Consider the following 24,777-nt stretch of genomic DNA (forward strand, 5'->3'; position numbering starts at 1 on the left):
TATTAGAAAAAATAACAATAAAAATGAAACAACAAGATTTTAAATAAATTAAAATAAATAAAAAAAATTTTTAATTCCCTGGTGCCTCCTCTATCAGTGTCCTTGCCCTCACAGTGAGCCACAGCCTACCCCTGCCACCCCGGTAGGCCTCCAAGACCTCTAGGTAGGTCTCTGGACCTGCTGCATCGGCCCCACCTTTGCATGTTTTCCTCTCACCAGCGTCTGTTCCTGAAGCTGGCCCAGAGCACATGTGCACACACAGGCCAGCTGGGGCACAGGCCTCCACAGGCATGCCCTCATGGGCCGATACAGCCAGAGGAGGCCTTGGAGGGAGACGGTGCTCGTCCTGCCTGGACCTGCGCAGCCAGAGGAGGCCCTGTCAGGGGCAGCCCTTGGGCTGCCAGGACCCTCGTGGTCAGAGGAGGCTTTGGTGGAGGCAGGGCTCAAAGCCAAGACCTCTGCAGCCGGAGGGGGCTCTGGGGGTTGGGGATTCAGGCCCAGGACAGCAGCAGGCTTTCCGGGGCCTGAGCAGCCAGGGGAGACGTTGGCCACCTTCCCCTCTGATCCCCCGATCCCCTGAAGGTCCCTCTCTGTTCCCACTGATCCCCTCGCTGTGAGTGGGTCCCTCTGAGCATGGGAACCTCTCCCCTCTCCCAGCCCCACCTCAGGGGTGCCAGTCCTATCCCACCTCCACTTTTCTCCCCCCCAACTTCCCTCCCACGTCCTGCCTGGTCATGCAGGGATTCCTCCCGTCCCCTTGAAAATGGGTGGAAGGCCTAAATAGACATTTCTCCAAAGAAGACATACAACTGGCCAAGAGACACATAAAAAGATGCTCAACATCACTAATTATTAGAGAAATGCAGATCAAAACTACAATGAGGTATCACCTCATGCTGGTCAGAATGGCCCTCATCAAAAAATCTATAAACAATAAATGCTGGAGGGGGTGTGGAGAAAAGAGAACCCTCTTGCACTGTTGGTGGGAATGTAAATTGATACAGCCACTATGGAGAACAGTATGGAGGTTCCTTACAAAACTAAAAATAGAATTACCATATGATCCAGCAATCCTACTACTGAGCATATACCCAGAGAAAAGAATAATTCAAAAAGACACATGAACCCCAATGTTCATTGCAACACTATTTACAATAGCCAGGACATGGAAGCAACCTAAATGTCTGTTGACAGATGAATGGATAAAGATGTGGTACATATATACAATGGAATATTACTCAGTCATAAAAAGGAACAAAATTGGGTCATTTGTAGAGACGTAGATGGACCTAGAGTCTGTCATACAGAGTGAAGTAAGTCAGAAAGAGAAAAACAAATACCGTATATTAACGCATGTATGTGGAATCTAGAAAAATGGTACAAATGAATATATTTGCAGGGCAGGAATAGAGACACAGATGTAGAAAATGGACATGAGGACACAGTGGGAGAGGGAGAGTGGGATGAATTGGGAGACTGGGGTTGACATATATACACTCCCACGTGTAAAATAGATAGCTAGTGGGAACTTGCTATATACTACAGGGAGCTCAGCTCAGTGCTCTGTGGTGACCTAGATGGGTGGGATGGCAGGAAGGAGGAGGGAGGTCCAAGGGGGAGGGGATATATGTATACATATAGGTGATTCACTTCTTTGTACAGCAGAAACTATCACAACACTGTAAAGCAACTATACCCCAATTTAAAAAAATAAACAATTAAAAAAACAAAGCCACTTTGTTAAATAAGCCCCAAATCAAGGTAAAAAGGAAAATGTAAATGATAAATTATTTACAAAATGATAAAAATAGGGATACTTTATATCAATCTGTGGCATACATAGTCCGTTGAAATCAGAGAAAAGTATGTTCTTACCCCTTTAATTATTTAAAACAAAGATTGAGCACTATGAACTAAGTATTGAACTTCAGACACGGGGGGCGAAGGGTAAGCTGGGACAAAGTGAGAGAGTGGCATGGACTTATATATACATTACCAAATGTAAAATAGATGGCTAGTGGGAAGCAGCCTCGTAGCACAGGGAGATCAGCTCAGTGCTTTGTGACTACCTTGAGGGGTGGGATAGGGAGGGTGGGAGGGAGATGCAGGAGGGAAGAGATATGGGAATACATGTATATGTATAGCTGATTCACTTTGTTATAAAGCAGAAACTAACACACCATTGTAAAGCAATTATAATCCAATAAAGATGTTAAAGAAAAACTAGTTAAAGAATAATCAAATGAACTAAAAGAAATTAAGAGGAAGATAAAATCTGAAATCAAGTATACAATAATATTAAATAGTGAAAAACAGCCATATAAGTAAATAATGCCAAAGTTATGCTTATATGAAGAGTGAATATGATGGCATAAGGAAATATTCACTTAGTAAAACTACATTTCCCAGTTCAGTGTAACCAAAATTTATAATGGATAGAATGGTTTCAAGCCATGACATTTATAAATTCTTTATTTCAGAGTACATGTACTGTTTCACTTAGAACATACATTTTTTTTCCATTCCTATCATCAGTCAATCTGATATCCCAACCCCAGGTGGCCATGTTCCTCTTTAGGTAGTGTGAAAGTAGAACACAATTTTCATTTCAGAAACAAAACTCCAATTTCCAACACAGAGGCACACCACTGCAAATAGACAGCAGCCCTCATATCACCTCAACAGCTTAAGTTTCATGGAATAAGTTTGTTTTAGCTGCTTTTAAAATTAGACATACTGTATCCTTTCTTCTTATCTCTATTAAGAAAAAGAATAGATGAAATGAATAAGGTGAAACCTCCAAAACCTTTTCAAAAGCCATGTAACTGAGAAAATATTAGAAAAAAAGACTTTGTATAAAATTAGTACTTTTAAAAATGTCTCATTTTGGTCTTATGTTTTCTCACTTTAATGAGGAACATGAGATAGGATTCTCACTCAGTATACAATTGGGTACAATACACAGACAATTTATTTGGTTCTCAATGAATATTTATTCTTTAGTTCCAACTGAAGGGTCAACAAATGAGGTATGCCTCTTTGTAGTCTTAAAACAGGATTTTCCCAGAACTTGATATTCAGTACTAGTTGTTGATTCAATCCTAACTGGTGATTATTTCACATGTTGATCTCTCTGTTTGAATCTCTAACACCTCCTCCATCATCTTCAGATCTTCCTATGAAGCCACCAGAAGAGAACCTTTATATGCTCCTTCTTTCACATCCACATATCTGCTTGCATTTGTGCTTATATACAATACTCCATTTTCCCTTCTTTTAGCATAGATAAACTGTAAGTGCTTCTAGATAAGCTCAACTCCTCCATTTGCACACTAAATCTCATTCCATCTTCCCTGTTTAGAGACATGATTCCAACACTTCTCACCTTCACCATCAGTTTCCTTCTCTAATGGGTTACCCTCATCAGCATACAGGCATTCTATATAATCATTATATAGTTGACTACACATTGAGCATATAACTTGTGTCCAGTCCAGTGATAGAAGCTGTGAGAATATCTTTACCCAAGTAAAGAATGTACCTCTTCCCTTGGAAGATCCTATATACTGCTTGACAAATTATTACTGACCCTCCTTTATTTTTTGTAGAGTGCTCTCCACTTTCTAGTGGAGAAAGCAGGACAGGTAGTATCACCATACTCATAATCATCTTTTCATCCTCTTTTATCATCATCATAGCTAACATTAAGTGGACGTTTATTATATGCTAAGTGCTACATGTATCACATACATTATCTCATTTAATCTTAAAAAACCTCCACATGTAGTAGGTATTATTAGGAACTGATGTTCATAGAAGTTATGTGATTCACCTAAAAAAGTGGAGTCAAAATTTGAATTCAGGTTGATCTGACTCCAAAACCTTCTTTATTATTCACTTTTTTCAAAGGAAAAAACTGAGGCTCAAGCATTTAAGTAACTTGGTCATGACTTCTAAGCTTTCAGCTCTTTTCACAACTAGTATAAAATGATGATCAGAGTGTCACAGAGAGACTAGTGTGGATAAAGAATCAGTGAAGGAATCAAATGGTAATGGTAAAGCCAGGTTCTCATCCTTGTAAGAATTGTGCTTCATTATTTCTTTTTTTATTTTTTTTGAAGGTTGAAAAAGAGCATTTTATTTTATTTTTTTAACATCTTTATTGAAGTATAATTGCTTTACAATGGTGTGTTAGTTTCTGCTTTATAAGAAAGTGAATCAGTTATACATATACATATGTTCCCATATCTCTTCCCTCTTGTGTCTCCCTCCCTCCCACCCTCCCTATCCCACCCCTCTAGGTGGTCACAAACCGCCTAGCTGATCTCCCTGTGCTATGCGGCTGCTTCCCACTAGCTATCTGTTTTATGTTTGGTAGTGTATATATGTCCATGCCACTCTCTCACTTTGTCACAACTTACCCTTCCCCCTCCCCATATCCTCAAAAGTAATAGGTCAGAATAAGGTAAAACTTACTAGATGAAGTTTTGTCTTTAGGTACACATTATTCATTGCTAAATGCTTGCTACCACTTTGAGAAATTGGCATCGAACTTCAGTCATTTAAATAAAATTAATGCTTTTTCTTTTTAAGTGACAGTTTGACCTTTGGAAATGTCAGGCACTATTGTAGGTTGAAAAGAAAATCCCAGTTGCTACCTAGAGAAAGGAAGGTAGATTGTTGGTTGTTTCACACTTGCTCAAATATCATGGGTCTCCTAAGGTATGTCCAATGAATTTGTCCAGGCAATTGAGCTATGAAGTCCATATCTTAATGGAATCCATTATTGGAATGTTTAAATTCTTTAGAGAAGTATGCTGCCTTTTAACAATAGGCTCTACCTTCTTGTTGAAATTGCTAATAAATCTGAGATAAGTAATGTAATAGATCTTTTCTATACCTTTAAGTTCCTTCCAACCCTTACTCCTTTTTGCCAGCTTCCAAAAGGAACATGTCAGCAACAGCATCCACATCCCATGTCAGTGATTTTATTTTTAGCCCTAGGTGGTGGTGTTGTGTGTCCCCTCCTCCCGCCCTACCCTGTGCTGGCCATACATACACAACAAATCCCTTGCTGATCTTAAAGCTTTCAGGTAAAGCAACTCCTACCACAACCCCCCAGAAAGTAGGAGAACATTATCCTTTAATGTTAGGTATGACTTCCAAAAAATAAAAGGGTTTCATGCTTCAAAACTGAGAAATCTTAGCACATAGAAAATATAAAAAGGGCCAGGAGCCTTGAGCTCTTTTCTTTCCTTTCAGTATTTTGACTTGTGTATTTTTATCCCCTAGTTACCCCCCATCCACTCCTAATATGTGAGCATTTCCTCCACATTCTTTCTCATTTTAACCTATGCCAGGCTACTTTTGGTTGTTGATAGGAGTGGGTGTTTAGCCATCCCATACACTTGGAGCAGCTGAAGAGGAGTGAAAAATATCATTTGCTAAAAATGAAAGAATGCTTAGAGATGTGTTAGAAGGAGTTAAATGTATGAAAGAACCTTTTTTTCTCTGTGAGAATTTGTTCCCCATTATCAGTTACATAAGTCTTCCCACTGCCTCCACTTTAGGAAGAAAATATTGAGTCAAAAGAAAGGGATATTATTTGCCCAAACTCTGGGTCACCAGTCTTAACCTAACCTAAGAGTTTTTGTGAACATAAATATGGAAAAGATAGTTATTGAATGTATTTTCAACAGTGCCACCCAAATGTTAGGTATTCATATAATTCTGACATTGTGCCTGTTGGCCCATCTGTTCAGTGGACACTTGCCCACTGCAAGAAGTTGTTTTAAGAATAAATGTGCTATTTTGATGAATCTAACCAATTACTACTACTCTCCTCTCTTGCTTGATAGTATAAGAGCCATGGAGAGAGATATAATTATTGTTACAAACCTAATGCTTTCCATTTTCTGAATTGAAGCAAAACCCATTGAATTTGCAGAGAATGTCCCTGAAGCAAAAAGGTAACAGCTGGGCCCAATTCGGTAATGGGTCTGCAGCACTGAAAAACCAAATCCAGCATTTAAATTGCATAAATGAGTGACTAATAGGACTTGATGTCTCACAGAGTACAGAAGGCATTCATCAATATTGAATTTTTTATCATGATGAGAGTAGGGTGTGAGAATTCCAGGGCTCTGTTTTAGAAATTGTGCCTTTTGTGTTCATTCACATCTCTTCAAGAAGCAAGGAAATAAGTAAAGAATAAGAAATGAGTTAAACATCTACATCATCTACCAGAAAGAATATCTATATTTGAATGCTTTAAAATGAATGACTTTCCAGGCATTTAGGCATTATTTTTAGGTGTGCGTAAATGCAACTGATGTCTTAAACAAATGTTTTCAAAACTCTTGGCAAAAAAAAAATATTTTTTTGCAAACTACTGGTATACTTTGATTATTAAGTTCTCAAACTTGAATAGGCATCAAAATTAGCTGGAGGGCTTGACACAGATTACTGGGCCTCAGCTTCAGAGTTTTTGATTTAATGGGTCTAAAGTGGGAACCAAGTATTTATATTTCTAATAAGTTCCCAAATGATTCTGTGGCTGCTGGACCAAGTACCTCCAAGGACCACACTTGGAAAATCACTGGATTAAAAGAAAACATCATTGATATTAATGGGTTTAGTAATGATAACTTGTAATTATCTAAAATAGCAGCAGACTTTCAAATGGCTCATGGCCAAATATGTCTTCTTATGTGTCACCCTGAATACATCTGTCTGGTAGAAATAGGAAGAACTCATTATTCCCATTTTAGAGATGAGAAACTGAGGCCTGGTTTATTTGTGGGGAAATTATAGAATATGATAGTTTCTCTCATCTAAGCCCCACCCCCTAAAAGCTCCACACCCCCCCCAAAACATGCAAGTTCAGACTTTTGTAAGGAAAGGCTTTATTAAGGGGGGCTATTGCAATAGGAGGTCACTCAAAGACCAAGCCAAGGAAAGCATATAAGCAGAGACTGTTGGATAGATGGCTGGGAAAGAGGAAGGGGAGTTGCTAAAACCTGCTAGAGGAATCTTGAAGCTTAACAAATTACATCAAATATTGCAATAACAGGAAAACTGAAGCAGAAAATGCTTGCACATGAGGCAGAGGTCTGAGAGGGAATAAACAAGTTAAAGTGTGAGAAGTTCACATAAGTTTAGGGCCTAGATGTCCTTGTCAAAACTGCCTAAAGTTATGTCAGGTGCAAAGTTTGATTATTCTTGTCACTCCCCAGCTGACTGGGATATCCTTGGAAGTAAAAGTTGCAATCTTCTATTTCATATGAAGACTTACTGTTGTTTCTACTTGTGAGTAAGGACTTAACTGAATCATAGAACTTGAAGAAAGAAATGTTATACTTGGAATGCTTTTCATTTTTCCTCCTGTTATATAAAGACAGTTTTCCAGGAGAAGAAAAACCTATCAGCAAACCAAACTATCACCTGGCCTTTCCTTTAAGAACATTTTTCAACATAAAACAAGAAGGGAGGTAGTAGGAGAAAGCCAGTTTTGGTCAAACCATATATTTGAGAAACTTTTCCTATAGACCTAGACTAAATTACCTGGTAGTCATTATCACTTTTGGTAAAAGCTTTCAGGAAAAACAACTCCTACATATAAAATTATATGTATTTGTCTATTACCCTTTGCATCAATTATTCTATGGCTATTTGCATGGAGTTTTGTAATCTAGAGAAGTCTCAAACTGGACAAATTAGAATGTTAGAGCCAAAAGAAGAGCTAAATTCTCTAAAACTACTGAAAAAAGTAAACATCCATGACCTCCAAATGGCCCAAATTCTGATGATTACTTCAGTTTGGCAGTTTTCCCAATGGATTTAGCCATGGTCATCAGCATCCATCATATCAACACTCTAAATGAACATACCAGTAATGTCACAGTCTGGTTCATGCACTACCTATAGACACAGACTGAATACCTTTCCTCATCTAATGAACTAATCAGACATATAGCATCTGTCACATTTGGACCTCAACCCTTTTGTGACATTGTCAAAAAGGGTAACAAAGAAAATGCAAAGGAAACTGGAAAAGCCAAGTATATCCTCTGGTAAGATAACAATTCAGTGCAATTCTGAAATAATGGCAACTATTTCCTTTGGGCTAGTTTTATTTACTTTTTAGCATTGATACCTCAAGTTGTTTTCTTGTACTTAATTATTGTTTTACATTAAACATGTATGAGGTATCATTTTCCATAGCGATATCTATAAAGAAATAAATGGTGAGGTAGAAGAAGTGCATTCCTAGATGAGTTAGTACCTAAAGTGCTAAGGAAGCCAAGGTCCAATTAAATATTCTTTGATTGCCATAGTCACGAGCAAAGATAACTGAATAGTTACCTCTGTAAATCACTGGACTAGACATAGGAAATACAGAGTATTACAAGATGTGTACATAAAATCATTACAAATAATCTGATAAATATCTGTATATATGAGTGCTAAATTAGCAGCACAGACAATAAATGCTACCAGAATTCTGAAGTCAGATTATTGGGTGGGTCCAATATTTCTGGGAAGAGGTAGGGCATATTTAAAGAACATATGTTGCTTAGAAAAGTTGATTATAAGTAGGCGGTATAACAGATCAGAGCAGTAGAGAGAACAAGGACGATGAAAGGCATGTTTTGAACCAATATGCCTCAAGAGAAGGATTAACATAAAAAAACTGTGGGAGAGGAGTTGAAAATATGTTAGCTTCTATAGTACTAGGCTATTGTCTATGCCCCTTATCCTGATCGACTTTCTGCCTCATTACAGCTTGATAGCATGGTGTGTCAGGTAAGAGCACAAGCATTAAACTTAAGGTCTCATTCTTCAATTACTAGATGAGTGACCCAACATTTGTCTGCCTCTATTTTCTAAAACAAAACACACACACACATACTGACAACAACAACAAGTAAATAATAGCACCTATCACTTAAAGCTATTGTGAGGATTAAATGATACATACATACATACTATATCATACATACCCTAGCACATAATGAACTTAATTTAATTCAATGTACCTTCCCCTGCAAATACTTGTCATTGGCTACTAATGGTAGAGATAATAGATTCATCAAATATAATCTCACCATAGGAAAAAACAACTCAAAATACCTAATTTATATAACAGTAGTTCAGTAGTTATTATCTTTGCTTCTAAAAGGTAGCCTTATACTATTGGAGAAGGAGAAATGCCATTTTCAATTGTGATTTAAGTTTTACAATTTAATTCTCATATCTCTTAACCATTATTATTATTTTTTTAAGTTCATAAAATTCCATTTCATAACATACAGAATCTCAGGGCTAAAGGAAGACTTAAGTTTTATTTATATACTATCCATCTTTGTTTGTACAGTTTTACCCACTTATTTCCATTTTGACAGATATGGCAGTGCCAGTGCACCTGTGGAAAGTAAACATCAGTAGTCTGAGTTGTCTTAGTTCTGAAAGTCATTAAAATTCCTCTGCATCTGCAGCTGGATTTCATTTGAACCAAACCTAATTTTATAAAAGAACCATGCCAGAGTCACTCCACATGGCTGACAGTGTGTGTGTGTGTATTTAATTTGACTTATCTGGTGAGAGCATGGACTATGTGATACTATGGGAATAGCAAACTAGGTGAAATTTCATAAATACACTGTTTTCTTGGGCCACCCTGCCTCTGCACATTCTGTTTTACCTCTGTTCAAATTATCTATTCCTCCAACCTCTCCCAGCTATTCACCTGACAATTCTCTATTCTTTTAAGCCCCATCTGATTATTTCAGACCAACTTAGATTCTGTTCCTTCTGAACTTCCATTGCACTTTCTATATATTTAGGTATATTGATGTTGTGTTTATACCTAGTAGACTGCATAAGAAACTGATTAAATGGCTATAACCTCCTTAAGAAATGATCTCTTGGGATTCCAAGTCATCTTTGTATGCTAACATCTAATATAATGTGTAAGACATAATAAATACTTAATACAAGTTTAATGACTGAATGAATGAATAGAATCAAAGTCCCTGTACTTCTCAGAGGTTGTCACTTTGTTCTCTGCCATTGCCATCCCCCCTAATTCTGGGATCTGACAAATTCATTAAAGTAAGGAATAAAGTTGGAGACAGAGCAGGTAGATGACTTAATAACCCCATGTCACAACTAAAAATAGAGCTCAAACTGCATATCCTAGTGTTACTGAGTTAGAGCATCTCCATATATGGACCTCATATTAAAAGTGGGGTGAAGAGATCCTCTGGCACTTTCCATGGCAGTTCTTAGCAATAAAGCTGTTTATCATGGATATGAGAATTGTTCCTATTTGAATACCTCATTGGAATGGGAAGCAAACATCCACTGTCCTCTTGCTATAGTCCTGTCATGACAATATATGCAGAGAAACAGAGGACAAAGCAAACACTGTTGTCTTCTTCCTCATTAAAGATATTTTCACTGTGGTTTCATTTTATCCAGAATCAGAATTTGCTCTGTGTAATGAGGAGCTTGCTATTAAGTTCCTGCAAAGCTGCCAAAGGGTTTCTTACTTCAATGACTGCTTCAGTAATCACTAGCTGCTGATAGTGAATACAACCAAAATGGGCTATACAGAAACACAATGAAAGGGACATTTGATGTGGCAAGCTAGAAAGATAATTTTAATTGCTATGGGGCTTCACACTTATTGTCAGAAAAATAAAGTTTCCCAGTTGATTGAAGAGCAGATCCTTCCATTTAAATAGTAATTTTTCTCTACTCCTGGAAGTTATTAAAAGTTTCACTTCTATTACCTTTTTTATCCTTACAGCTGCCTTATAAGGTAGGGAGAACAGGTAGCATTATTCCTTGGGAAAACATGTTTCTCTTTCCAAAAGGACTGATGTTCAATTTTTGTAGAGAGGTTCTGGAATGTTTCTTTTATTTCACAATTTTAAAATGGCCCTCAAGGATTTTAAAAGGAAAAGAGAAATCCACAGGACTGCTTTTAAAAATGCCAGTGTGTATTAAAGTGATGGACAGTACAGGTATAGGTTAAAGTGATCTATAGGAGTCATGGTTAAGCCAGGAATGTTTTAAAGAGAAGCCTGAGATAGAAGAGAAGGGCTTGGAGGAGTCAAATAGTAATAGCTTTAAATAGGGTATCCTGAAACAAGATCCAAGCACCTGAAACAAGAGAAATGGAAATATCACTCAGGGAGGGCCTATCAAGTACCAAGGCCTGTGCAAGGTATTTTACATACCCGTGAACTGGGTCTTAGTATACCCATTTTACAGATAGAAAACAGAGCCAGAGAGGTGAAATGACTTAGAATAACTTGCACAGCTTACATGTCATTCATTGATCCAAGACTCAAACTCAGATCTGTACGAAATTAAGAGGGCCTTATAATAAGCCGATGAAAATCCCTGGGACACTAGGAATGTTATAACAATTAGTTCTGAGCAAAAGTATTTAATAATGGTTATTCTTATTGCTAAATATATTATTGCTGAATATAATGTATTAATTGCTAAACATCATGTGGTTAGCATAAGCCTTTAGCCCTCTATGATACATAGTTTGGTAGCTGATGTTCCTTTAGCTTTTAATTAAGCCTTATTATTTTCCCAATCTGTGTATATTATAGTGTAGTGTAGTATAGTGCATTATAGTAGACAAGGAGAGAGAAATGGATACTGCTGAAGGAGATAAAAGAGTTAGTGGGTGCCTGTATAAGTGGAACCAGGTCTCTTTTTATCGGGAAACCGTCTTCTCTTCTTAAACTTAGGAGGCTGTGACACTGAGCAATCTACCAGTGCCTGAGATCAGGTGTTAGGGGGTCACTAGGTGATAAAGAAACTGAGGCACAGAGAAATGAAGCAATTTGCCTGAGATGAGATTCATTGGAGATATTAAATCCAGAGTTTCTTTTCTCCCAGTCCTGTGATTGTTTCAGGACATGACTTCTTCCCTCCCCTCCACTGATTTGTAGAGGTATTAAAAAGAAATCTGGGCTTCCCTGGTGGCGTAGTGGTTGAGAGTCCGCCTGCCGATGCAGGGGACACGGGTTCGTGCCCCGGTCCGGGAAGATCCCACATCCTGTGGAGCGGCTGGGCCCGTGAGCCATGGCCGCTGAGCCTGCGCGTCCGGAGCCTGTGCTCCACAACGGGAGAGGCCACAACAGTGAGAGGCCCGCGTACCGCAAAAAAAAAAAAAAAAAAAAAAAAAAAAGAAATCTATCTTTCATTCATAGGCAGGGACCTAGCTTTTCATCTGAGCTTGTTGCCTTGCTTTGCATCTGAGCCTCTTTAGCATAAAGTTGATCAGTATATTATTTTTCATTAAAATTTTTGAAAAGGGCAGTTCCTGACCCCCTGCTCCTGCCAGCAGAATGTCTTACGATGTATTATGGGAATGACAGTCCATTCATTGGGCAGCAGACTCTCACTGGACCTCTTCGCAGAGAAGCACAAATGTTAAGAAGCCTTGAAGGAAAGTATGACAGAAATAATCTATTCTTTCAAAAGAACAGATATCAGTGTTTGCTGTTCATTGGTATTTTTATATGATATGTTTGTTTGGCAGAGGAGAGATGAAAGAGAGGACACAATATGAAAGGTCATTTAAAAACATTAATGAATATTTTTGCAAGGATTATATTCAGAACCTGGATATAAAACACAGTAGAGGCCAAGTTATTGCCCTCAAGGAGCTAAGCATCTAGGAGAAGAGAAAATTGGTTCCAAGAATAATATTTACTTAAATAAGGATTTCAGGCCTAGAAGGGAATTTCTTTTCCAAATATCTCAGACTGATTCCTGTCTGATTTGGGAGTATTATTACATCACAAGCCATCCTGTTTCTATTTTTGAGCCGTTCTAGTTATTAAGTGCTCATTCTATACATGTGAAATCTATTTATAATTTTAATCTATTCCTAACCTCTTTCCTCTAGATGTACACAAAACACATCTTCTATCTTTATTTATTCATACATATGAAGACACCAACCATATACTCTTCTAAGCTTCTCTTTCCGAAGCTAATCTCCCTCAGTTCTTCTCCAGTGGCATGATTTATCATTCACCATTCTATTTATTCTTCTCTGAATATACCTCTAGAATATCAAGAGGATTTTTAAAATATATAACTCAGAACTTAAAACCATGCTTCTGACCCATTCTGTTAAAGGAAACTCATTACTGCCATGGTTCTGGATATTATCTTTCTATTGATTCAGGCTTACATAATTATTTTTTGCAAGCCACTGCCTACTGCTATTTTATATGAACTTAGAGTCGTTTCAATATCCGATCTTTTACCCACATAGATTGGTAAAATAATATGCCTTATACATTTCATTGTTCAAACCAAAATGCAGGACTTCATATTTAGATCTTGTATTTCGTTGTCTTGATTTCAGAAAGTGTTAGTTATACTCTTTACAGATGCAAGAATATAGTCAAACTGAAGTAATAAAGACTTACATAGGTTACCTTCATTACTGGTGGTGTTTTGTGAGTTTCCATGAGTCAGTAAGGGAAAAGAAAACTGTCTAGTTGTTGCAGTGTCATTAGTACCTGAAGGCCAGTGGGCATCTCCTCAGATGTGAGATGCTCTCTATAGTAAGCTGCTCTCTATACTAGTGTTTTAATATAATGGTGACTTAACTATTCTCTGTCTCTGCTTCTGCTGATCCTGCAGCTCCTGACTAGCTTTTCCTCTGTTCTCATGTTTAGACTCTTCCACATGAAGGTATTATTGGTTTAGCCAATTATCATACAGTATAGAGAATCTTTATTGCTTCATATTGTAATCCAAGCTACCCCATAGATTGCTGTCCAGTTTTCAGATTGTTGTCATTGTTTCAGAGATCAGTATCAGATCAAACCAGCTGTGGCTCTGTATTGCAAGCCCATGGGGCAACATATTGTACTGAGGAATGCTCAGAAAGGAGCTGTGGGCCTGGCAGCCTTCAATACTTTGATACATTTTTGTCTAATAAACAATTATTAAAAAATAAACATGTAAAACTTGAAATCCTTTGAATTTTAAGTATTCTCCTTTTGTATTCATTCATAAATATATTTTTGTTATTTTAGCCAAGGACTATTTGGTGGCAAGGGAAAGAAATATTATACAACAAAGCTAATCTAAGCTTGCTTAACTGAAAGGGGAACTTTATGGGAAGGGTATAAATTTATCTCACAGGAATCAGTGATTATAGGCCTCATGAGATACTTTCCAAAACTAGAAAGCTACCAGAAACCCTCTCTCTCTCTCTGGAGCCACATAGTTTCAGATATGATTTTCTCTTTGCAGCTGTTGTTTTTTTTCTTTTTCTCTCTCTCTCTCTTCAGAGTGTCTCCATTTATACACGGACCCTATAATAGTATAGGGTCAAAATAATGTAGTTAGCACCCTTACAAATATCTGTCACATAATACAAACATGGCTGCCAGGAGCCATCCCAGGAGGAGAATAGTCCTCAGAGAAGAGGAGATTAGGCTACACAGGAATCCCAACATGTACTAAATTCATTTTTCCCTTTTCATTTAAAGAGTATTTTCCTTGATAAGGCACTTCATCATAGCAGAGATACAAATAGCAAATAAGCACATGAAAAGATTATCAACATCCTTAGTGATTAGAGAAATGCAAATTTAAAGCACAAACTGACACCTATTAGAATGGGGGAGAACATGGTGGCAAGAATGTTGAGCAACTAAAATTGAATGCAAAATGATAAAGTCACTTTGGAAAACAGTTTGGTAGTTTCTGATAAAGTTAAACATACACTTATCATATGACTCAGCAATCCCACTCTTAAATATTGCCCAACAGAAAATGAAAACCCATGTCCTCACATAAACTTGTACATAAATATATATAGCAGATTAATTCATAATCACAAAAAACTAGAAATAACCCAAAATATGCATTAACTAGTGACTAGATGAGCAATGTGTGATGCATCTATAAAAGGAATACTACTCAGCAATAAAAAGGAATAACCTACTGAAATAAGCAGTAACACAGATCAATCCCAAAAGCATTATGCTTAGTGAAAGAAACCAGACTCAAAAAGGCTATATATTCTATGATTCCATTTTTATGATGATCTGAATAAAAGCAAAACTATGGGATGGAGAACAGATCAATTGTTACTAGGGGCTTAGGATGGGACGTATATTTGACTACAAATGTAGAAAAGATATATATATCCTACATCTTGATTGTGGTTGTGGTTTATTTGACTTTATCCATTTTTCCCAGTTCACAAAGCTGTGCACCTAAAAATGTTGAATTTTACAAACCTGATTTAAGTAAAAATTTTATTTTCTTTGAGAAAGAAGGCAGACTAAAGCAAAAATACAGTGGTTGAGATGTGTGCAGCTTAATAGAATGTCAGTTCATCTAATACTATTACGCAAAGGGGATTAAAATCAGGCTTCACAGTTTCAACTGTGATCTCTCTGCTGGCCTTAAAGATATAGACAACTCACTCAATACCCAACTTTAGGACCTCCACCACAAAACATTCAACAAACACTTATTAAGCACATACTAGTAATATCGTGAGTACTCAGTTGTTCACTAAATTGAAATTGGACAAGATCTGTAGTTTGTCTCTCTTCTATCTCTTCTAATGCTGACCTTGTATCTATCTACCCTTTTATCTACTCTTAGCAACCCACTTTTCCTCTACCCATCTTTTCCCATCTATGAATAGGATGTAGAAAGAATCCTACTTTTAAGGTTATAGCAAAGGGGCAGTGTAAATATGAGGTTAGGGAAATAATGAATGTAGGGTTTGTCATGTACTTCATTTACCTAATAAGATAAGGGTAATTGAGGGTTATTTTTATCAACTATGTTTTCATGTTTAATAATATCATAGTCACCATTAATGAAGAACAATTTTTTTTACTGTATATGGAATGCAGTACAAATAACATTGCTCTAAATTCTATAACCAAGCACTATTAATACATTTGCTGTTGATAATGTTTACTTTCTCTTTAATACTTGTTAATGTCAGAGATAGTATGCATTAAGATACATTTACCTTTTCTAAATGCTTGGGTCTCCTCTTTCTGATTTGCAGTTTCACAATTTATAATAAATGGGAACAGCCCCTTGTAGCTTATTCCTTCTTTTGGAAAAGAAAACAGATATATGTGCAAGAGCTATTTTTAAAATCTATTAAAATGTTATTAGGTGAATATTTTTATGTTTATGAACTAAAATGACATTTGTTTATTTTCTATTCACTGCATTGACATTTAGCATTGTTGAGTTTGATGGTATTGAGTCTATTTACTTTTGAAGCTCCATTGTAAACAAAGGGAGAGGAAAATGGAATAGCAAATATAATATAATTTATAGGTACTATTCTATTGACAATAACCTACTTATTTGTCTTTTGATATAGTTTCTCCTAGGAGAGCAAACATCTGGATATTTGAAAACAAGCAGAGGGCTGGGTTATAGCTAAGGAAAGAATTTTGGCAAAGTAGAAGGTAATAACTAGTAGAAACATGAATTATAATCTATTTATAATTCAAATAAACAAGTTGATTATTTAGCTATCACATTATACCCTTATTAGCATTGTTAAGAAGAGTCATTGATAAATACTAATTTAAAAATCAGTGCATTTTCACAAATGTGGTATTATTTCATGCCTCTTTTATTTTATAAGAAGATAACATAATTCATAGGAAACTCATGTTTGCAGAAATGGAGTGCCAAATCTGTCACCACTAATAAAATAGGAAATTTCTAAATATGTTTTTATAATGGAGATTAATAAAGTAGAACAATGAGATAATGACCTTGGAAAATGAAAAGTAAATCAAAAGTTAATTTGGGAATTTACTAGCTGTTCTATGAGTGTTGCAGATATTCCTCTTTCTCACAAACAAGATTATCAGTAACTTGAGTATCATAGCAACATCCACTAGCTGGATGCTGAACACAGAATGGGTACTCAGTTCATTCATTCATTCATTTTTTTATCCCAAAATATTTATTGAGTACTCATTATGTGCTAGATGCTAGAGATAAAGCACTGAAAAAGAGAAATATTTTTGTTCAGTCCATATTTCCATGGAACTTACATTGAGCAAATACACACATTGATTGAAGGAGTATTTTCAGCTTCATTGTTATAAAGTGAACACCCATGTCACCACTACCCAAATCAAACAAAGTATCAAAAAAACTCTCAACCCCTCCTCAATCACAACCCCTTCTATCTCTATCTTCCAAAGTAGCCATAAAGTTGACTTTTATAGAATAAATCACCATCTTGCCTTTCTTTATACTTTGATCACCCAGTTTTGTATTGCTAAATGTTATGGTTAATTTTTACCTAGTTTTGAAATTTATATAAATTGAATCATTCAGGATTTATGGTTTTGTGTCTGACCTCTTTAACTCAATATTATATTTGTTGTATGTGTAGGTGTTGCATCATTTTCATTGCTATCTAGTATGATTCAGTATTTTTGAATGAATATACATTTCTAGGCATAAGTTTTCTCAACATAAAATTAATTCATGCATTTTTCTTATTTTTTCCACAATACATGTGTTTTAGTTATTGTGAAACTTCACAAAAGTGGAATCATACAGCATCTACTCTTTTGTGTCTGTTTTTTTTCCCTCAAAATAATGCTGTTATTATTTATCTGTGATGTTGTTTGTATTAGTTCATAATTTTAAAATTCCTTACAATACTTAATAGTATCTCAGAGGTCACTGAGGCTCTGTTTATTTTTTTTTCAATCTTTATTTTCTCTCTGTTCTTCAGATTGAACAACGTACTTACTTGTTTTATGATTGAGTAGTTGATAATTCATGATCAGATTTGTGTCAAAATTATCATTCTGGACACAGTGTAAATACTACATTGAGTATTACAAGAATGGAGACCAAGACGATGGTCAGGACTGGGTTCTAGTGAAAGATGATATTGGCCTAAGCTAAGTTTCAGTAGGAGTGGGAAAAAAGTGGACAGTTTATGAAACATTAAGGAGATAAAATGACACAATTTGACAACGGGTTGTATAAGGTCGGATCTTAAAAAATGGCACCGCAAAACAGAGGAAAGCTTCAAGTGAGCTTTATTAGGGGGCGCTCCCGGGCGAGGTTCACTGGTCCGAGAGAAAGGGGCCAGAGAAGTCGCACCCAGGCGAGGGTTGGGCAAGATTTTATAGGGGAAGAAGGGAAAGGGGTGTGGTGAATCTGGGAGGGCGCAGGGTATTCCTTATTTGGTGGTCTCTTCGGGTATCGTGGCAATATCTGGTGCCGGTTGCATCAGACTTGGGACCGTTAGTCCTGCCCCTTGAAAGGCGGGAAGGCTGGGCCAGGTGGAAGGTCCCCAGGTCAGTTCCTGGAACTGGGTGGTCCGGAAAGTCTCCAGGTCAGTTTCTGGAACTGGGTGGTCCAGAGAGTTTTGGTCTGATGCAACCTGTGAATCTGATTGCGTTCCCCTGCCTCAGGCCAGTTGGCCTTACAGGTTGAATATTGGTAACCAAGGATGAAACTCGGGTTTCTTTTTCTGTGTTAGTCCTTGTCCTCTGAGAAGCAAATTGCCAGAATAAGAAACGATATTTGGTTTTGATCTAGATTTCAGTAGAAAGATCTGGCCTGGAGGTAGAGATGTCAAAGTCATCAATATATCAATGATAATTGGAGTCAGAGAACTGTGTGAAATTACCCAAGAGGAGTGTGTGATGTGAAGAGGGCCAAACACAGAATTTCTAACTTACAAGAGCGAGCAAAGGAAGAAGCTCACACAGAGAAGTTAAAAAGAAGTTGCTAGAGAAGTAGGAATTAAACCAGAAAAATGGTGCATTAAACATTATCATCAGTGTTAAAAATGCAAGCGAGGTCAAACAAGAATAAAAGGTGTTATTGTATAATGCAAAAGTATAAGAACCTTGATAGCCATGGTGTTAGAAATTGCAGTGAAGAGATGTGGGAATCTCAGTAGATTGTTGCGGGAGTAAACCAGGTTAAAATTCATTGAGTGATGAATGTGAGGCGATGTGGAAACAAGAAACTTTCAATTTTTTTTAGCTTTTTTAAAATTGTTTTAATTTATTTTTAAAAATTTTTAATGTATTTTTTGGGCTGTTTGTGTATTCTCTATTTTTTTATTTATTTTTTTTTATTTTTTGCTTTATAACAAATTTAATCAGTTATACATATACATATTTTTCCATATCCCCTCCCTTTTGCGTCTCCCTCCCACCCTCCCTATCCCACCCCTCCAGGCAGTCACAAAGCACGGAGCTGATCTCCCTGTGCTATGCGGCTGCTTCCCACTAGCTATCTACCTTACGTTTGGTAGTGTATATATGTCCATGCCGCTCTTTCACTTTGTCACAGCTTACCCTTCCCCCTCCCCATATCCTCAAGTCCATTCTCTAGTAGGTCTGTGTCTTTATTCCTGTCTTACCCCTATGTTCTTCATGACATTTCTTTTTTCTTAAATTCCATATATATGTGTTAGCATACAGTATTTCTCATTCTCTTTCTGACTTACTTCACTCTGTATGACAGACTCTAGGTCCATCCACCTCATTACAAATAGCTCAATTTCATTTCTTTTTATGGCTGAGTAATATTCCATTGTATATATGTGCCACATCTTCTTTATCCATTCATCCAATGATGGACACTTAGGTTGTTTCCATCTCCGGGCTATTATAAATAGGGCTGCTATGAACATTTTGGTACATGTCTCTTTTTGAATTATGGTTTTCTCAGGGTATATGCCCAGTAGTGGGATTGCTGGGTCATATGGTAGTTCTATTTGTAGTTTTTTAAGGAACCTCCATACCGTTCTCCATAGCAGCTGTACCAATTCACATTCCCACCAGCAGTGCAAGAGTGTTCCCTTTTTTCCACACCCTCTCCAGCATTTATTGTTTCTAGATTTTTTGATGATGGCCATTCTGACTGGTGTGAGATGGTATCTCATTGTAGTTTTGATTTGCATTTCTCTAATGAGTAAAGATGTTGAGCATCCTTTCATGTGTTTGTTGGCAGTCTGTATATCTTCTGTGGAGAAATGTCTATTTAAGTCTTCTGCCCATTTTTGGATTGGGTTGTTTGTTTTATTGTTATTGAGTTGCATGAGCTGCTTATACATTTTGGAGATTAATCCTTTGTCAGTTGCTTCATTTGCAAATATTTTCTCCCATTCTGAGGGTTGTCTTTTGGTCTTGTTTATGGTTTCCATTGCTGTGTGTATTTTATTTTTTAATTGAAGTATAGTTGATTTACAATGTTGTGGCAATCTCTGCTATACAGCAAAGTGACTCAGTTTTACACATAGAGACATTCTTTTTTAAATATTCGTTTCCATTATGGTTTATCCCAGAGACTGGATATAGTTCCCTGTTGCTATACAGGAGGACCTTGTTTATCCATTCTAAATGTAATAGTTTGCATCTATCAACCCCCAATTCTCAGTTCATCCTCTCCTTCCCCCCCCCAACCTTGTGGCAACCTCAAGTGTGATTTCTATGTCTGTAAGTCTGTTTCCATTTTGTAGATAGGTTCATTTGTGCCATCTAAAGAAAAAAAATGGTTCTGAAGAACCTAGGGGCAGGACAGGAATAAAGATGCAGACGTAGAGAATGGACTTGAGGACACGGGAAGGGGGAAGGGTAAGCTGGGACAAAGTGAAAGAGTAGCATTGACATATGTGTACTACCAAATGTAAAATAAATAGCTAATGGGAAGCAGCCACACAGCACAGGGAGATCAGTTCGGTGCTTTGTGACCACCTAGAAGGCTGGGATGGGGGGTGGGGGAGGGAGATGCAAGAGGAAGAGGATATGGGGGTATATATATACATATATTGATTCACTTTGTTATACAGCAGAAACTAACAAAACATTGTAAAGCAATTATACTCCAATAAAGATGTTAAAAAAAAGAAGGATAAATAGGATAACTGAGAAGGAAAATAACTGGACTAGGAATTGCTGGGTCCTTTCATTTCTAGCACCTCTCCTGGGTACTCTGGGATGAAATCACCTAAATTAAATCTACCATTTTCAGATTTCTTATCTATAGAATGGAGGTAATGATATATTTTGCTTACCTCGAGGTGCTTAATTATGTATCTGATTAGAAGTTGGTTCTTTTTGGGTGAAAGACATAAGATGGGTAGAGTAATAGGAAGGTGTATTGAGTTTTCTAGCCTTCTTGCCAGAGTAACACAGCTTAGTTGCCCCCTTATGAAGGGTAAGGCAGTGCCCTAACAATGGCTGTCAAGGTTCTGACATATCCGTGGTAACCACTGCCTGGTTCATAGAAACCAAACCCACATTGTCTACCTTGTCTACCTTGTCTGATTACAGCTAATTACTAAATGAACTTTTAGTCATCATGTTTTTTTTAAGTTTACAAAGTATTTATATAGAACTTACTATGTGCCAGCACTCTTTTAAGCACTTTATATGTATTAAACTCATTTAATCCTTATTATAACGTAACAAAAAGTAGGGGCTATCATTCTTTTTAAGAGATTGTACATGCTAGGAACTATCCCGGCATTTGGCTTGTACCCAATCACTCTACCAATCCTGCTGAGGTTTCACAATTTAAATAGAAGCCAGGTTGTTTCCCTGATACATGGAGGTAAAGAAAGCAGCCACTGAACAAATGGGAAAAATGCATCTTTTCCTAAACAAAAAGAGGTCAGGAACCAACACGGTCATTGACAGTCAATACCAAGACACTTGATCTTGATTTGCCATGACCTCTATTGTTCATCCAAATACCCAATCGTGACTCAAATTTATAAGTAATAATAAAATAAGCACATCTGCCTGGATAGTGTTTATATTTTATAAAGAAGTTTCACATTCCTCATTTCCTCTGGTGCTCAACAACAAAACCTGTGAGCACAAGTGTACAGAAGAAAGCTAATCTAGCCAGTCATTTAAGCAAGAAAATAAAATAATAGGCATCTAAATTGGAAAAGAAGAAATAAAACTATCTCCATTTGCAGATGACACTATTTTGTATAGAGAAGATCCTAAGGAATCCATTAAAATACTGTTAGAACTAATAACCTGGTTCAGCAAGACTGTAAGATACAAGATCAATATGCAAAACACAACTGTATTTCTATATACGTGAACAATACAAAAAAAAGTTAAAATAATTCCATTTATAATAGCATCTAAAAGTACAAAATAGTTAGGGATAAATTTAACAAAGTGCAAAATTAATACTATGAAAACTACAGAATATTTCTGAAAGAAATTTAAGTGGAAAGACATTCCTTTTTAATTGACTGGTATACTTAATATTGTTAGGATTGCAGTACTCCCCAGATCAATCCACAGATTCACCACAATCCCCATAAAAATCCTTGCTGGCTTATTTTCACAGAAATTGACAAGCTGATCCTAAAATTCATATGGAAATTAAGGGATCTAGAATAGCCAAGCCGATATTGGAAAAGAAGAGCAAAGTTGGAGGACTCGCCCTTCCCAATTTCAAAATTTGACATAAAACTCAGTAACAAAGAGAATGCAATATTGACACAAGTGTAGACATATGGATCAATGGCATAGAATTGAGAGTCCAGAAATAAACACTTGCATTTATGAGAAATAGATGTTTGACAAGAGTGACACAAAAATTCAATGCAGAAAGAATAGGCTTTTCAACAACTGGTGTTGGGATAACTGAATATTCACATGCAAAAGAGTGAAGTTGAACCCCTTCCTCAGATCATACACAAAAATTAACTCAAAATGAATCATCGACCTAAATGTAGGAGCTAACCTTTTTTTAATTCTTAGAAGAAAATATGGGAGTAAATTTTTGTGACTTTGGGTTAGGCAAAACATAAATGACATCTTAGACATGATAATAAAAGCACAGTTTATCTAAAAAATTAGATAAGTTGAACTTCATCAAAGTTAAAAACTTCTTTGTGATGCAAAGGATAGCATGAAATGAAACAGCTATTCCTTGAATGGGAAAAATATTTGTAAATCATATATCTGATAAGAGACTTGTATCTAAAATATAAAAAAAAACCAGTTATAACTCAATATTAAGAAGGCAACCCAAACTTTTAAAAGGTCAAGAGATCTGAATAGGCAGTTCTCCAAAGAAGATATAAAAAATGGCCAATAACCACATGAAAAGATGCTCAACATCAGTAGTCATTAGTGAAAGGCAAATCAAAACAACAAAGAGATACCCCTTAATACCCATTAGAATGGCTGTTAAAAATAAAAAATAAAAAAGTTGGGGGAAACAGCAAGTGTTGGCAAGGATGTGGAGAAATTTTAACCTTCATGCATTGCTGGTGAGATAAATGGTGAAGTTGCTGTGAAAAGCAGTTTGGTGGTTTCTCAAAATCTTAAATCCAGATATGGCCCAGCAATTCCATTCTTAGATATACACCCAAAAGAACTAAAAACAGGTGTTCAAACAAAGGCGTTTTACGCCGCCGCCGCCGCCCGCCGCCGCCGCCGCTGCTGCCGCGGGGCCTGTGTGCGAGCGCGGGTCACTGTCCGCCCCGCCTTCCGGGGGGCCTGTGCACCCCGCCACTGCCGGAGTCCCGAGACCCAGGGACGGCTTTCCCGGGAAAGCGCACGGAGCGCCACGGGCTGCTGCAACATCACGCCGGCCTCTGCCGCCGCAGGCCCGCCCCACACTGCGCGCCCCTCCCTCCCCTCTGCCTGAGTGAGCCAGAGCCCCCGAATCACCGGCTCCTTTAAACCCGTCCTGTCTGAGCGAAGAACGGACGCCCTCCGGCGACCTACGCGCAGAGGCGGGGCCCGGTCCAAGGCTGAGACCCGGGAGCTGTGAGAGCAGAGACAGGGAAATCTCTCTGTGCAGCCTCGGAGGCAGCGGATTAAAACTCCATGGTCCATTTGATGTGCCCTGCGTCTGTGGAGTGCATGAATGGACAGCGAATCATCCCAAATTGAGGAAGTGGACTTTGAGGACAAGATTTAAGACTTTACCCCCTTTTCCTCTTTTTACAATGAATTATTCCAAATTAAGGAGGTGGACTTAGAGAGCAAGATTTCAGACTTCTCGCCCTTTTCCTCTTTTTACAACGAATTATCCCAAATTGAGGAGGTGGACTTGGAGAGCCAGATTTTTGATGTTTCCCCCTGCTCTCTTTTTGTGAATGTGTATGTGTAATCTTCTGTGTAAGATTCTCTCTGTATAGCTTTGCTTCCACCATATGTCCCAGGGTTCTATCGGTCCATTTTTTTTTTCAATAATTACTTTCTAATTTTAATAACGCTACTATATTTCATACTTTATTCTATTTAACTTTACCTGCTCTTTCTTTTTTTCCTCCCTCCCTCCCTCCGCTCCTCCTTTCCTACTTTCTTTTTCTTTCCTCCCTCCCTTCTTCCATTCACTCTTCCTTTTGCTTTCATTCCTCCCTCCCTCCCTCCTTTCTTTCCTTCTTTCTTTCCATCCTTCCTCCCTCCCTCCCTCCTTTCTTTCTTTCTTCCATCCTTCCTTCCTTTATTCCCTTCTTCCTTTCTTTCCCTCTCTCTTTCTTTCTTCTACTAATTCTTTCTTTCTACTTTTTCTCCCTGTTATTCTGAGACGGGTGGATGAAAGGCTCTTGGTGCTGCAGCCAGGAGTCAGTGCTGTGCCTCTGAAGTGGGAGAGCCAACTTCAGGACACGGGTCCACAAGAGACCTCCCAGCTCCACATAATATCAAGCAGCGAAAATCTCCCAGAGATCTCCATCCCAACACCAGCACCCAGCTT

This window comes from Mesoplodon mirus (genome assembly GCF_964341445.2).
Source record: "Mesoplodon mirus genome assembly, chromosome: X".
Lineage (NCBI taxonomy): Eukaryota > Metazoa > Chordata > Mammalia > Artiodactyla > Ziphiidae > Mesoplodon > Mesoplodon mirus.